Source organism: Centrocercus urophasianus, unplaced genomic scaffold (assembly GCF_019232065.1).
Source record: "Centrocercus urophasianus isolate 14NV4802_14NV808 unplaced genomic scaffold, USGS_Curo_1.0 seq_13, whole genome shotgun sequence".
Lineage (NCBI taxonomy): Eukaryota > Metazoa > Chordata > Aves > Galliformes > Phasianidae > Centrocercus > Centrocercus urophasianus.
In genome coordinates, this window is record NW_024884475.1 from 21,602,129 (window position 1) to 21,617,602 (window position 15,474).

The window sequence follows — 15,474 nt, forward strand, 5'->3', positions numbered from 1 at the left end:
TGCTGTACAGCTTCAAAAACATTTTTTTAAAAAGTGAAAGCCAGTCTAAAGTAAGGCAAATCACGTTCCACTTTAAAGAGATTTGTTTTTTCCTGTCCTTGTTCTAAGAGGAATTCGAGAACTATAAATCCCAGTAAGCACCAAGACAGAAGAGATCATTTAAGAGAGATAAACACATTCTCTTTGAAATCGTGTGTTATCTGCAAACTTAAGAAATGAATATTTCTACAAACAAGATGAAAAATAATTTTAAGATTTAAAGTTTCTTGAAGAAATCAAGAAATTACACTCAAAACAGTGCTTTAACAACAGCAAAAATCCAAACACCTTCACCAGAGGGCAGGAAGGAAACAGAACAATGCTTGGTGCTCATTAGGCTAATATTCTAACCCAATCTAATGGGCACAGTTGTGGACTTTTGTATCAGGCGATCAGACTTTAGTGTAAGAGAGAGAACACGTATTATGTTAACATCCTCATGCCAGCAAAGACAAGGAACTTGTCATTTCCTTCTGTCTGAGGCTCATGACTTTACATAAAAAGACTTTCTGGGGTAAGCATGAGAACCTCAATCCTCACCACAGACCGGGCATACGGGCTGGTTTATTCCCCATTCATTCTAAGGGTTTTCTTCCTGAGAGAAACAAGTGGATGCATCCATCTGTGCTGATGTGGCTGTTCTTACAATTAATCCTCTTCACCCTGCACATGAAACTTAATTTGCCCTAGATCAAGCCTAGCATAACTGCAACAGAAACAGTGCTTAATTCAATAAAAACCAAACAACTCAAAAAGCATTTTATGTCTGAAACGAGAAAATTTTTTTTTTTTTTTTTTACTGAAACTGATGTAGGTTCAGCAGCCAGTTCTGAGATAAAATTCTGAAATGCCAAATACAGCTCTTGAAGGTGGGAGTAACTGAGCTCTCAAACAGACAACCAAGGCAGCTGTAGTTGCCACCTGCAGCCTTGGTTAGGGGCATTTTGCAACATTGGCAGCCTTTGTCAAAGTGCAGTAGCTACATACCACTGCCCACAGCGGCTTTGTTCCCTCCCTGCAGAGGACAGGAGATGGAAGGAGTCTGGAGCTCAGTACCAGCTCTCACAGGGAAGGTGAGCTTTGCAGTGTCTCTGCAAAGTGCCTGGGAGAACTCTTCCTCACATGAACAGTTATCAGTAGGAAGCTGCAACTGTGAGTTCCGACAAGAGACATCTGACTTTGAATCCAGAGGGATATAATGTTGACAAATTCCTGAAGCAATGCACATCAGCATTTTAGATTTCCAGCTGGGAACTTCCCCATCCCAGCAGTCCTTCCCTTCTCTCCACATCCTGAAGGGCACTTCCACCTCTTCACCCTTGCTTTCACCATATTGCCTACTTTGAAAACTGCCAGGTCTGAAAACAACGATAGTAGGATGAAGACAGGACTAGATTTACAATCTGCTTCCTGCTCATGCATCTTAGTATTTCAAAGAAAACCTTGGACAGCCAACAGCGCAGCAAGCTGCCTTGTAAACCTATGCAAAACAAAATTATTTATTTAGGACTTCATTAAAAGCAGTAAATTGGAAGGCATATAACATGCAGGCAGTGATCACAGAATTGGATTGAATGGGACCTCAAGGATTACGAATCTCCAAGCCCCCTGCCACATGCAGGGCCACCAACCTCCTACATTTAATACTAAACCAGGCTGCCCAGGGCCCCATCCAACCTGGCCTTGAGCACCTCCAGGGTGATCAATCTACTCTCTGCTTCAGAACTGAATTAGTACATAATAAACACCCATGGGCAACAAAGTAGAGACTCTCTGTTGCAACCAGTAAAATAAACAACTGGCAGCTTGAGGTACCAGGTGCAAATTAAGCAGTGTCAATGGCCTCTGCTTCCTTTGTTTGCAGAGATGGAGCGACAGCCATACATGCTTAAATGAGATGTTCCTGGCTTTCCATAGGACATGGACCTGTGATTGCTCTTCAACCAGCCTCAGAGACCAAGCAACAGGCCACTGCGCAAATCACAGCATCTCTGCTAGAAGGAATAGAAACAAACAACAGCAGCCAGGAAGGAAACATTTGGGGAGCTATCAGCCCTGTTGTGATGTTAGCACAAATATTACTTTTGTAGCTCTCTCAAAACAGTGACATTTACTTAATGACACCTCCCTGTGATTTGCAATATTTGACTCTCAGACCATCTTCCATGCTTTAGAATTGAAGCAGCTAAGAGACTGCAAGAGATTTAGGATATTACCTATACATTGATGAGTGAAATGACAGTATGAAGGCAGTAACAGGTACTGTCCTCCAGTTCTCTCTGCACAGACATGCAGGGTATGCTGGATTCCTGTTACCAGACTGCGAACTGCCTTAAGTTGTCTTTCAAGCAAGGACTGAAGTGTCTCACCTACTCCTCTTTTAAACTTTCCACTCTTTCTCCTACTTTAAAAATAGAAGAATAGAAAGAGTCCAGCATGACATCAATATTTAATAAGTACTGCATGGTCAGCTATTTTAGGGATGAATTATTCTCTCTTTCCTTCTAGAAAGCACAGTGTCACACTGTCTGTTTGTAACTAGTCTGCTGGGGGCTCTCAAAAGGAAAAGGAGGCGAGAAGGAGGAGCTGAGTTTTGTTCTGCAGTTTCTAGGAGCATTAGTGTGGAAATAGTTAAACAACAACAAGAAAATACGAATGATGATTTCCTTCAAATATGAAAGCTGCCAGGTGTATTGTCACATTGAGCTCCAGTCTCACACAAGTCAAGGATGCTCACGACATACTGAAGGGTAAAAAGAGTCATTAAACAGGGGAAAGGGAGAAAGCTGCTGTCATTGCCTCAAGAATTTCCTGACGTTTTTAGTATCTTATTCTGCAAAGAAATTGGAGCTTCTTTGACAGCAGGTTTTGCAAATGCACAGAAGGAAGAATCTTACACATTAATTCACTTTATGCCCTAGAGGACCGAAAGGAAGAGAGCATCATTTGGATGACATTTAACCTTCACAAGTTTTAGAAAGTCAGGAAGATGTAGGGGAAGAGTCTCTAACATACCCCATCATGTTTCACTACGTCCAGAAACATTTTTTTTCCTGCAATTAGTGAACACCAAAATGCACATGCCACTATTTATAAATTCTGAAAAGTGCAATCAATGAAGAGCTTCAGATATCCGCCATCTACAATGAAGTCCTACCTTTTCCCTTCCCAGTAAAAAAGCACTCTGGACAACAACCTCCCAGTTCTATCTGCTGGAATTATCAAGGCTTTTTGAAACACAGTCTCCATGTTATGTGCCAGTGCTGTGAGCCAGCTCTCATTCCCATGCTGAGCATCCATCACCACACTCTGGCTCAGGGTACCTGTAACAGAAGGCACATCATAAAGGGCTCAGAAGCCCCAGAACCAGGACAGGACCAGGACAGGACCAGCTCCTGGAAAGGGCAGAGGTGGGTCAGGATATCCCGTGTCAAGTCTGAACATGGAGATGGGTCTCCTGCCTGCCCACACAGCATGGCAGCCACAAGGCCACCACAGAAGAGACAGCAAGAGGACAGCTTGGTATTCACAAATCACACCCAAGCCTGTCCCCTTTGTTTTTGTGATTCTTTTTATTAAAAATGCTCAAAGTGGAAATTGGAAGGTGTTCTGGTTTTTTTTTTCCTCTTTAAGAGTTTTGCACAAACAGAGAAGAAGAAAGGGCAGAGCCAAGAGACTTGCCTTTCAGGCAAAATCTATATTCTCATTTTGGCAACCTCACTCCAGCCCTTCACAGTCAAATGACACCTATGCCTCCTGGTTGCCAGCAGTCATTCCCAAACACCAGGGTGTCATTTTGGCCCCTCACTACACAACTTACTGCTTTTCTGTGCTCTGACTTCTCACTGAGCTGTGCTATATCGCAGACAATGAAGCAGCAGAAGAAAACCACTGGGCTTATTCCTGTCAGGATTCCACCTCAGAAGAAGGAATTAACGGATGCCTGCCCTGTGCTCCTCCTGAACACCTCCAGAAGAAATCCACCAGTGGTTTTTCAGCCAGCACTGCAGTTTTGTCCATATGAAGACATTCCTTAGGAGCCTCTGTGCCACACGCTGCCTCCCTGCTCCAGAATAAGGCCTCGAACCTCCAGGCAAAGCCCCTGCACACATTCAAGGTATAATCACGTTTTGCAGACTGATTAACTGGTGGGGTCCCATGTACAAGTCCCATATTCTGGAATAGGGTTTGCAGCATGCCCAGCATCCCCCAGACAGAAAGAACCTCCTTCCTCCCACTTCCAATCCCCAGGCTCACCCTTTTCCTCCAGCTTTCAGCATCTACAACCATGTCTGCTGTTGAACTTGCAACAACAACAAAAACAAGAGATGACTATAGAATAGACAAACAGCTGCTATTACAATACTGTTATAGAAAACACCTGGACTGAGGCTGATGGCTCCATGTTACTATGCCAAAAGCACAGCACGATCCCCAAAGGGTATGTACTGCTCAATAGTGACTTGCAGAACAGCCCACAGTGCACTCTCTCCCAGTGGATAGCAACCAAGTCTTTGTTCTGCTTGCTTACCCCTCCATGACCCAAGCTTTAAAGTTCACAGAAGCCAAAAGCACAATTCTGCTGCTAATGCTTCACTGGCAGAACAGGTATGCTTTGAAAATGCTCATGCTGGAGGGGTAGAAAATAAGGAGGAAAATTAAGTGAAAAGGAGGAAACCTTAACCAATACTTGTAAACAAAGCAGCCTGGAATTTCTCTTAGAGATCTTTTTCTTAATGGTCCACACAATGGGATGCATCTTACCTAGCTGAACAATTTTCCAAATAAATGTTTGAAAGCAAACCTTACTTTCACACATGCATCAATTTTTAAGGGAGGAATGGAAAGTCTGAGAATTCATGCCAGTATGTGACAGAGACCAATCAAACATAAGATAAGAGATAGAGCAACTAAAAATGCTAATCCAGAAGCTGCTCATGATAAAAGCGTTTCCAAATGATTCAGCTGCTCACCAGACATACCATACTTGAGGCCAGATCTTATCTGTCACTTGGAGAAAGACCTGAGGGCAATGAGCATTCCAGTCACACACACCTTTCCTGCAGCAATCCATAGCATCACTACTCACGTGATAAACACCCACATCACAGCAGCAGCCAGAGGTGATGAATAGTGCAGATCAGTCACTACCACACATCATACCCACGGGAGAAGGAGGCAGCGGTTCAGCCTAAGCCATCCATCCCCTCTAGGGCACAACACACTTTTTTTTTTGTTTAATTTTCTCTTCCTGTTCTGCACATACACTAACAGACCGAACCCAGCAAAACAGGGAGAGTCGTTGCAGGACACAGGGGATACAAACAAAAATGCAACATTTCCTCTCACAAGACGATGTTAAAATACATCATTTACTCTATTCAGAGCTCCCCAAGCCAGAATTGCCAATTTCCAACAAGGCAGCCCTTTGCTCACAGCTCCCAGGAGATGTACTTTCCCATCATTAAGACAATCCCACAGAGCATTAGCTAAATCAGGACAAATTCAGATGGAGCCACACTCAGTCTTAACTTGTGACTAGTGAACTGCACTGCAATCAGACTGTGTGAGTCAGCTCCTTTTTAAAATAAAATAAAAAAATAAAATAAAATAAAATAAAATAAAAAAAAAAAAACAACAAATGCCCTACCACTTGTGCTCCAAGCACCATTACCCTCCTCCTCACATTCTCTGGTACTCTCCAGTTCAAGCAGCATGCAAGAGGATGCTGTATCTCAGAGCATCCTTGCCACTGCCCATACCAGGCAACCTACAGAGCTAGGGGACCTGGGACAAGGCACTCAGCAGTCCCATTCTGCCCAGCCTCCCAGTCGCATTCTGCCTCTCTGTGTCCTGCTTGGTCAGCCTCCACCATTACTGCTGCCCTTCACTTGCTTTTCACATCAGCCATCACACAACACATTTAAGATGCCGTTAGAAGGGTGTCTTTGTCTGCATCTGCATCGTTTCATACCCTTTATTTTATGTTATTTTCATATATTCAGGAAATCTATGCAAGCAATTTTGCCCAATAGGAGACCATCTTGCTTTCATGAAAGATCAGGCAGACTCAGCTCACTTAAACTGAGTGAACTGAAAAAATGCAAAATAAAAGGCTCAGGTCTCTCCAGTTTCAGTCATAATCAATTGTAATGATACTGTTACAAGCCCTCACAAATTTGACTTCACAGCCAGTCAAAAGACAATCAAAAAACCCTTAACTACAACTTCTGCAGTGTGTAGTAATAGAAGCCACCACACTGTGCCTGCACACTGGGACCACATTTTCCAAACTCTTTTGCAGAACTGCTGCTTAGCTGTAACAGGAGATCTCCTCTCCCTTACAAGCACTGGCTACTTCAGTATGGGGATAGGAGAAGGCAGCAACACTATGTTCTTTTCCTGCACCACAAAAGGTCTCATGCAAGCCTATGAAGAATTTGGAACAAATCATTTAAATGTACTTAGTGGAATTACGGCAGGACCACTGTTAGGGTAACCATCAGACCTGTCCTATCTCTATTATCTCAAACAGAACAATTGATTTTAATTTAAAAAATAAAATAAGAAACAACAAAATAGTTTTAAGAGGGACATGGAATATGTCTAGCTGAAAAAATTGTGGTTAATAGAAAAATCCCTATTTAGCTTATTACTTTATTTGTCATCTCTGCTGGCCATCTGACTCACCAATTAGAGTTGATGTCTTAAGGAAGTGAAAAGGATGAAGAAAATGCAGCAGCTGCAGACTCAGAATTCTCACCAAGCTAAATATATTTAGAATGATTTTTCTTATTCAAGATTGCAGGTGGAGTGCTCTGCAGCATTTGCCCAATTCCTCACCTATGATAGGGAGAGCTGTCAGTGGTGGAATTGCCTGATGGAAAGGATTCATTTTCACCTTCAAAAACCAAATGTCCTCCCACTGCATCACAGGATCTGCTATGAGGCTAATGCCACTAGCTGGTCCACACAATTAGCACTTTTTTCTTTTTTAAAACGCGCTTGAGAAGAGATCCTGCAGCTTCTCCTGAAAAAATAAAATCATTAGCTAATGTAATAATAACAGGAAAACATATTTCTCACAGAAGAGCAGGCAAGAGACATAAAACCATCGGTAATAGAACAAGAGAAACTTGGAGAGCGAACTCCATGGACAAGTGCTGGATGAGAAAAAATTCAATGCTCATTTGTCCAAGATATTACTCATTACTCATGCATCATACACTTGCATCCTGTTTGGACCAAGCGCTTTCCATTGTTCTCAGTAGCACTTCTGATTTCAGAAGAGTGTTGTTTAAGTCTGCCTTTAGGCTTCTAAGTTTATTCCCATAAATGTAGCCAACTTCCATCATGCAACACACAAGTATATTCTTAATTCATTTGAAATAGAAAGTATGATGTTCAAAGAGCTACATGTTGTGGGACTGCATTCGGTCCTTCTACTTAGTTAAAAACAACCTGTCAGTAATGACTTCCGCTGTTGTATGACTCTAGACAGCCAAGAAATACAATACATGCTCACAAGTTAGGATGTGGCAATTATTCATCAGATAAACAAAAAATTCCAAGATCTTTTTTCTTGTAATTTATTCAAAAAGTATAAATGAGGCTGTTTGCTTGGGAAGTTCTTTCAAAAAACAATCACTTAAAATGTGTTTAACAAATTAACAACAGTAAGCCTGTAGATTAATTATAATACTATGCTCAGTATTGGGTTCTTTCCAAGTTCTCCATTCTTAAAGTCTTAAGACTCAGAGATTTCATCACGAAGACATGTGCGTTTTTAGCTAAAATCACACGTGTGAGGTGGCTATGACTTCATTACAACAGGAAGTTTCTAAATGAACTTCCTCTTGAACTGGAAGTCTTCTCACAGGACACTGCACACACACTGGGTGCACAGTGCCAGATGGCTATATTTACACTTCACATCCATACCAAAAAGAGGAACTACAAGAATACCTTGCTGCTATATTGAGTCTACAGTAAAACATTCCGTACACTGCTACAATAATTTACACATTAAAACACAAAAATACCATGTCAGAACAGACTTGACAGCAGCTATTACCACATGCTCTAAAAAGAACTACATTAAAAAAAATATTAAAATGCACCCAATATTTCCTCACTCTAACCCTAACTCACTTATATTCTTGTTCATCACCAGAAACAATTAAAACCTCATGAAATCCTGCTGTTTTAAATAAGGTCTTAGATCCAAACAATTGCACTGATTTCCCACCTACTGAGTTTTCCTACCCATGCAGAGCCATCCAATCCCATAAGAAACCAAAGAGTATCATAAATAACTATAGCATGAGCGGCCTCACTGTCAACACAGCAAGTCCGAACTAAATTCAGCATAGAATAAGACTGAGCTTTGCTGTTTTTTTGTTTTTTTTTGTTTTTTTTTTTTTTTTTTTTTTTTTTTTTTAAATAAAAGACTTTCCTGGATACACACTTCATTCTAGCGCCCACGAATTCACAACACACCCATTTATGTAGCATCAGGAATGCAAACTATGTTCAGCATCCTGCTTGGAGGTGCTGCAAGGAATCCAGGGTCAAGAGCAGCCACGGGCTGTAAAATTTATTTAAAATGGTTAAGTTAATCAATATAGTAAAAAATATGACCTCTTCACCAGAGGCAGAGGGGTCCAACTTGATAAATGAGAACCATTAATAACAAGAAGCGTGTGAATAACTCTGTCTTAGACAGAAAAATTTTGGAGCTTTCTGTGTATTGATCCTCTCAGACTAAATTGTGACAAAAGATGCCATGTATTATGAAATTTAAAAAAAGAAGGTGTTCCACAACAAGAAACAAAGTATGTAATAAAGCAAATAGGGATGAAGTACTCACAAGAGTTTGAGGAAGACTTCAGTAAATCAGCTGGAATTAACCACTAATTACACAGAACCTAGAGAGGTCTGTGATCTAAACGAGGTCTTGCTATAACTGAAAAATAAAATTTGGAATTCTTTTGGAACTTCAAACTATTTCTCTCCTGTTGTAGGCAACTCACACATGGCATCTCCAAGACATCTCAGAATCCACTAGAGTCTAAGTGCAGAACAGCTACTCTAGGATTGAAGTCCCTGGCTACAGCATCACTTAGACTTAATAGAGGTGGCTGGAAGCTAAAACATTAGACACTAGATACTTTGAAAGCCTAAAAGGTACCAAGTGAGCACTCACAGCCCCAGCTGAGCCCACAGCAGCCAAAAGGAAGAACTTCCACTGTTCCTAGCTTACCCAAAGAGGAAGTTGGCAGCACTCATAGCCCCTGGGATGAAGCCAGTGGCTCCAAGACTTCCTTTTAAAAAATACACATCTGTGCGTGCATGTCTGTATACGTATGTATAGGTGTACATGGACCTACACACACAGCTAAGAAGTCTGCAAGGCCAACCAACTTTGAACCTTCATTTAAAAACCAGCTTACTCCCATAGTCAACAAGAACAGTGGAAGTCAGTATTGCTATAAAGCACAATATAAACTTAAGAGCTGGAAATGTCAAACTTCACACAGGCAGAACTTCAACTGAATAAAGAGTCCTGAGCTCAACAATATAAACTCTGGGTATGACTGCCTCAGCTTCAGGAATTATTTCATATACCTTAATCTGCAGAAAGTAAATGTTGCTGTTCAGCAAAGCAAAATGCTTCCTGTAATCATAGTTTCTCATCTATGCTGCGTTTAAGCCAACTGTCCCTTCCAGCAGGACCTGGCCTTTGGACGGCTCAGCTGTCTCGCTGCAGTGACACTGCCAGAAGGGTAATCTCTACGGCTGGTCCAAGTCCAAGCACCACTCACCCCAGTCGATCTTTGAGTTCTTCCTCTCTTGCTGCCAATCCCTCTCCCCACCCCAGGCAGAAGGCTTCAAAGCATTGGCTGGTCCAGGTAAGAGCTGGGTTGTGTTGATGCTCTTTGGTAGGGACAGAGTTATCAACACAGTAATCCAGTAATTTCTTAAGGATCAACTTCCACACTTCTGCTGGCTCCAGGGCTACCGCAGTAAGTCAGATCTGTGCCGGGCAGATCAAAGGCCTCCTCCTTTTCAGGGGGTTCATTTTCACTTGGGTCCTCAAATCAGTCAGATTGTACAGAAGGCCACAAGAGTGCCACAGACAAGGATCAGGTGTCCACAGTAACTTGAATATGGACAGCCTTTGACAGCTGTTGTCAACAACAGCCTTTAACAACAAATCTGGAGCAGTCTAAAGTGGTATGAATCTATGCTCATAATCTTTTGCCACATCTTTAAACCTAACTGAAAGATGTCATGTCTAATGCCTGCAGCAGGCCAAGAATACCGTCAGCACTAAGGACTCAGATGACACACGCAGCCTCAACAGCAGGCATAACTCATATCCTGGCCAACTTGTGCTCTCATTATTCACTGCTGTTTGAAAATGGAAAGGGGAACCTTCCTTGAAGCTCATAGAAATCCACATACAGGTTCATAGGAATTTCCAACGGGGTTCCAAGACAGTCAGCAAGGATCTAATTTCAGCACAAACAGGTCCTCCTCCACTGAAGATCCAGAAAGAAGATGCAGCAGCTGACACAGACAGCACTGTTCGCTCCAAGCTACATGGAAAGCAGTGACCCCTACAATAACGCAATAATCAAGCAAGTAGGACACGATAACAGCCATACAGGAACAAAGTCACCTCTTACTCACAAATAAGGATGCGACTCACATCCCAACTCTTGCACCAAATCCCCTCTGCAAGCTTAGACAAACCTTCAGGACTTCAGCCAAAGCAGCCTACGTGAGGCAGGCAGGATGAATGAAGAGCACAGTGTCACCTACTACTGTAACACAACTTGCTGTCTGAAATCGTGCTGCTTCTGGCGTGCTTGGCTCCTCATTTACAGGATGAAACAGGGTTGCTGGAAGTCTGCAAAACATCTCCAGAACCTCTGATAAAAGATAAAACACCATGTACGTGTTCTCCCCAGTAAACATAAGCTATACGTGTTGTTTTGTATTCTTATGGTTTCCTTCATTTCAAATCAAGGTAAAGTGATTGATAACAAAAAAGCTATGCAGAAAAAAGCTATACAGAAGTTTCTCGTTTTTTTTTTTTTTTTTTTCCCTAAATGTGAAGCAGTAATATTGGGTAATTTGTGTGCATCGGTTTAACCTTCCAGAGGATATGAGAAAACAGGTAATAAATACTCACATTTGAGTGGAGCATATAATGTTAGCACAAAGCTAACGTTAAGATTAATCTTAACCAATAGAAAACCCAGGGGTCTTTAAATGGTTTCAAGCAAGAGCATTTTTTCTTAAGCAGTCCACTTAGTTGTTCTATTCTGTTTGGTAGAACACAACTATTAACAACGATAAACCTCTTACTGAACAATCTACAAAACAAGGAATAATACATGCCACAGCCCACAGCTGAAGTATATATGGAGCATTCCCTTTCCTACCACAGCCAGTGTTTCAGATAACTGCTGCCCCAGCTCAGTAGTGGTGAACACCACAGTCAATTTCCAACAGCAAGATCTCTCAAGACTGCGCAGTTCTGACCCTTACCACCTTTTGTGTTACGGTTGAGTTGCAAGCAAACACACAGTAAGCTGGTGTAATTTCTTGTTTTAGGAACAGGAAGAACACCTCAAGACTGATCAATTGTTTCCCTTTGCATTTACAGGAAATGGCACTCTGTGTCCTGCAGAGTATAACCAGACCCTCAAAGGACAGCACCTATGAGAACTATATAAAACTATGCATACTCATCTACTTAGATGCTTTAGAAAAGCCCGTATAACACTGATGCAGTTGCATGAGAGTAAGTTTTGCACGGCTTGAGAGACCTGAGCTCACATCCAACAGCTCTGCTCTCTGCAGAGGCTGCAGCAGCAAACCCAGCTGTGAGAGCTGGCTGTCAGAACAGCTGCCAAATGCAATGATTGAACTAAATCCGATAGCAGCTACAGCAGTTTTGCACAATACCTTTGTACTCCTGGTGCTTACCCTAGAGAAGTATTAATAGCATTACACTGGAGAAGTATTAATAGCATTTATTCTCAAAATCCATTCATGTTTTGCAACATGTTCATTTGACAGACTAGTGCAGTACAATGTATATTTGAAGCCTACAAAACACAAGGCCAAACTGGTGTCAAAGGTCCTTAAGCTGGTGAATTGCTGCAACTTAGAGTGAATAAAGGAACTGCACCAGGCAATCAACATGAAAATTAGCATATATTTACTTCATCAGAGGAAGACAAACAGGTTCAGCAAAAAAAAAGATCTAAAAAAAGTTCACTCTGCTGCTAGGGTAGAGACAGTGCTCTGTACACAAGAGGAGATTTCTCTTTCTAGAGAGAACCTACATAGGGAAATAACCCAGAAGAATGCAAAGGGGGGCAGAGGGAGTAGGATGAACCTGGATAGTATATTTAATTCCTGGTGCTGGATTAAAAAAAGTATCAGATCTGGCAGAAACAAGGAGGCAAGGTAATGTCATACAAGGTGTAGAGAAAAAGGAGGAAAAAAAAGTAAAAAAAAAAGGAAGGTAACCCACCAGCAGTGTAGCTATAAAACTAATTTTCCTCCCACTCAAAGCCATTTGACTAAAAGGATGTCCCTCAGTCTTTGAGAACTCCTTTCCCAGAAAACCTTCTGTAGCAGTACCCACTCATCCTCTCTCCCTTTCAATTATAATTGAAGCAATTCAGTTGAAGCTCTTATTTCTGCAGTGCTCAGAACCAAACTGGCTTACAAAATTGCAGGCACTTCTTAAAAGCAAGTGCTGCAAAGCTCAGTAATTGCACTTAAAACTCTAATTTATAATAATTTAAAAAAATAAAACAATACAGAAAGCAATAGCGTTGTTCCTCTGAAAGCAGCAGAATTCCAACTCCTCATTCATCATCACATTAAATCAGTTTTGTGTACATGGACACAGATCACAAATTTTGCAAGCAGACCGTGCATTGACATCTCTGCTTTCATTTAAGTCCCCAGCTTCTGACTTCAAACTTTCATTTTTATTCTCCAATCTTCAGCTTAACATTTCTGCACTATTTTGTCAATCTCACTTTCTTTGAAGAAAGGAACTGGCAGAGCCCCCAACCTGAAAAATAGATGATCTCAGATAACTGTAGAAGAGACATGGAAATAAATAACAAATTTAATAAATATTAAATGATAAATTCCTTTATTTATTGTGACGAGAGAAAGAAAAATAGCCAACACCATGTTCAAGCCTTTAAAAAAAAAACCATAATATCAGTTTACAGCTGAAATAATCCTGAACATAATTAAGCATATTTCAAGTTACAGTCAAACTAGTGCTAGACTATTACTATTTAACAACATCGCATCTAAATTCAACTTTTCTTTATCCTGCTAGGCCTTAGTGAGAACGGCCTTCAATTCTGATGACTTAGTAGAGGAAAAGAAATGCAAGATCATATTAGCACAAATATAAGGAAAGAATTGCTTAGCTCAATTCTGCCATCTACTATTTTTGCAAGCTTTTAAAAACACAGCCAGTAGGTAACTTGCTAGATCTGCTGAGTTGGCTTTTTAAAATGCTGGACAAGAAATAAAATGAATATAATTGTAGATCAATTAAAAAAAGACAGTTGAGTTCAGCTTCTTTTTCATCACAGAATTTGGGTAAAATGGCAACTGAAACAACTATTTCTCTTCTGGCAAAGTCAAAAGATCATCAAATACACCCTGTCAAAAATTAAGCATGTTCATTCCCCAGATGCTTTTGATCTCAGAAAGACATCAGACACTGTAGCCGAGATCCATTCTATGCTATTCCTCCTCTGCTGTCCCTAGGACATGACTCGGACCCACATGGAGCAACCTTCCCCAATGAGGCACCTGAGCTGAGCACAGTACAAAAAGGCACTGCTGCCACATGCACCCTATAACACAGGGACAGTAACTGAGGAAGAACAGTGGGCATCTTAAAACTGAATGTCTGCTAAAATGCCTTTCTATACCCTGCCACCAGTACTGCCGTGCAATGTTGGGGTTGCAAATACAAAACCCTACCCTGGGCTCTGGGCTTGCTCCATCTGCAAAGTTCTACGTGAACCAACCAAGGTATGTCAATTCCTCAATGCCTATATTGCCTCTGCATCAAACTGTTGGGGCCCAGCTGGCCTGGTTGTCTCCACTGCCAGAGACAGTGGATGGAGAACCAAGGCTGACCATCCTGGCTGGAACAGCACAGCCTAGGTACCAGGACAAATACCAGAGACATGTATTAACCTTGCCTCAGCCTCTGAAGTGTCCTAAAGCATCTGGAGCCATAAAACAGGATCAAAAGAGGAACAAACCAGCTGGAAGGAAAAACAATGGAAAAATTATTCTGATTCCCAGCACAGCCAAGATGAATGTTGAAACTTGCTGGAATCCTACTCAACCTTAAACCTTTCCAGAGTAAAAACCATAAAAACATAGAAAAAAATTAGTCATCTCTCATTCATCCTTATTACAATACCATCCTGCTCATTAGAAAGATGCCTGATTTTCTGGACACAGGACAAAGCCAGCAAAACTGGCAACACATGCAAAAGTCTCAGCACTCAGACAAGAAATTCCAACCATTTAACACAGCCAGAGCCAGAAGGGCAAGACAGCAAGAAGATAAAGAATTCAAGAAGGTGGCAATTCTCTCCCAGCCCGGAATTATCCCTCGTTTTCTCCAAACCTATACCAGGAAGTTAAGTAGTAATGGATGTGTCAGCGCCTAAAGAAGTGCTGCATGGAATCATCCAACCTAAGAACTGAACACAATGCAGACCCAGGGACTGTATTTAAGTTAGAGATGATTAGTAAAATTAATTTAGAAGATTCCAAGAACACAACAGCTTAGGAGTACCTCCACACTGCTTAGAGAGATGCTGGAAAGCCATATTAGCTCAGACTGACCAATTAAAATAGCCAGTTTGCCCATATGTCACACGGTGCAATTGCTTTTTGGATTCCCTCAGCAATGTGCTGATGTAGGGGCACAGCTCAGTGATCTGCCTCAGGAAATCTGGAAATTTCCGTTTTGCTTTTTAGACTGAATTTCTAATTATCAGGAGGAAAAAAAAATCCTCTACTTTGTAAAAATGCGAGACATTTTTATTCCTGTTACAAAGCCAAAAACAACACCAGATGGAAACTCATTTAAAATTCTTACATGCTTAGCTGCCTTTCTACAAGGTTACTACCACCAGCCAGACAGCAACTGGGAAAAAAAAAAAAAAAAAAAAAAAAAAAAAGAGAGAGAGAGAAAGTAATTTGCATTATATGAGATGACTGGAAGCAGATGTAAACTGTTGAAATCAGTGACTGCTTTTAAAAATGCATTAATGTTTACTTTGAAAACAATGAAAAGTGACAAAAATGCCATGCTGCCACACACAGGTAGACAGGCAGGATTTTCTCTTGCAG

General features: G+C 41.2%; 1 protein-coding gene across 11 annotated transcripts in view; it reads right to left on the reverse strand.

Annotated features, from left to right (window-relative positions):
• Positions 1–15,474, reverse strand: part of APBB2 (amyloid beta precursor protein binding family B member 2) — a 157,571-nt gene that overhangs the window by 114,352 nt on the left and 27,745 nt on the right. The window lies entirely within an intron of this gene.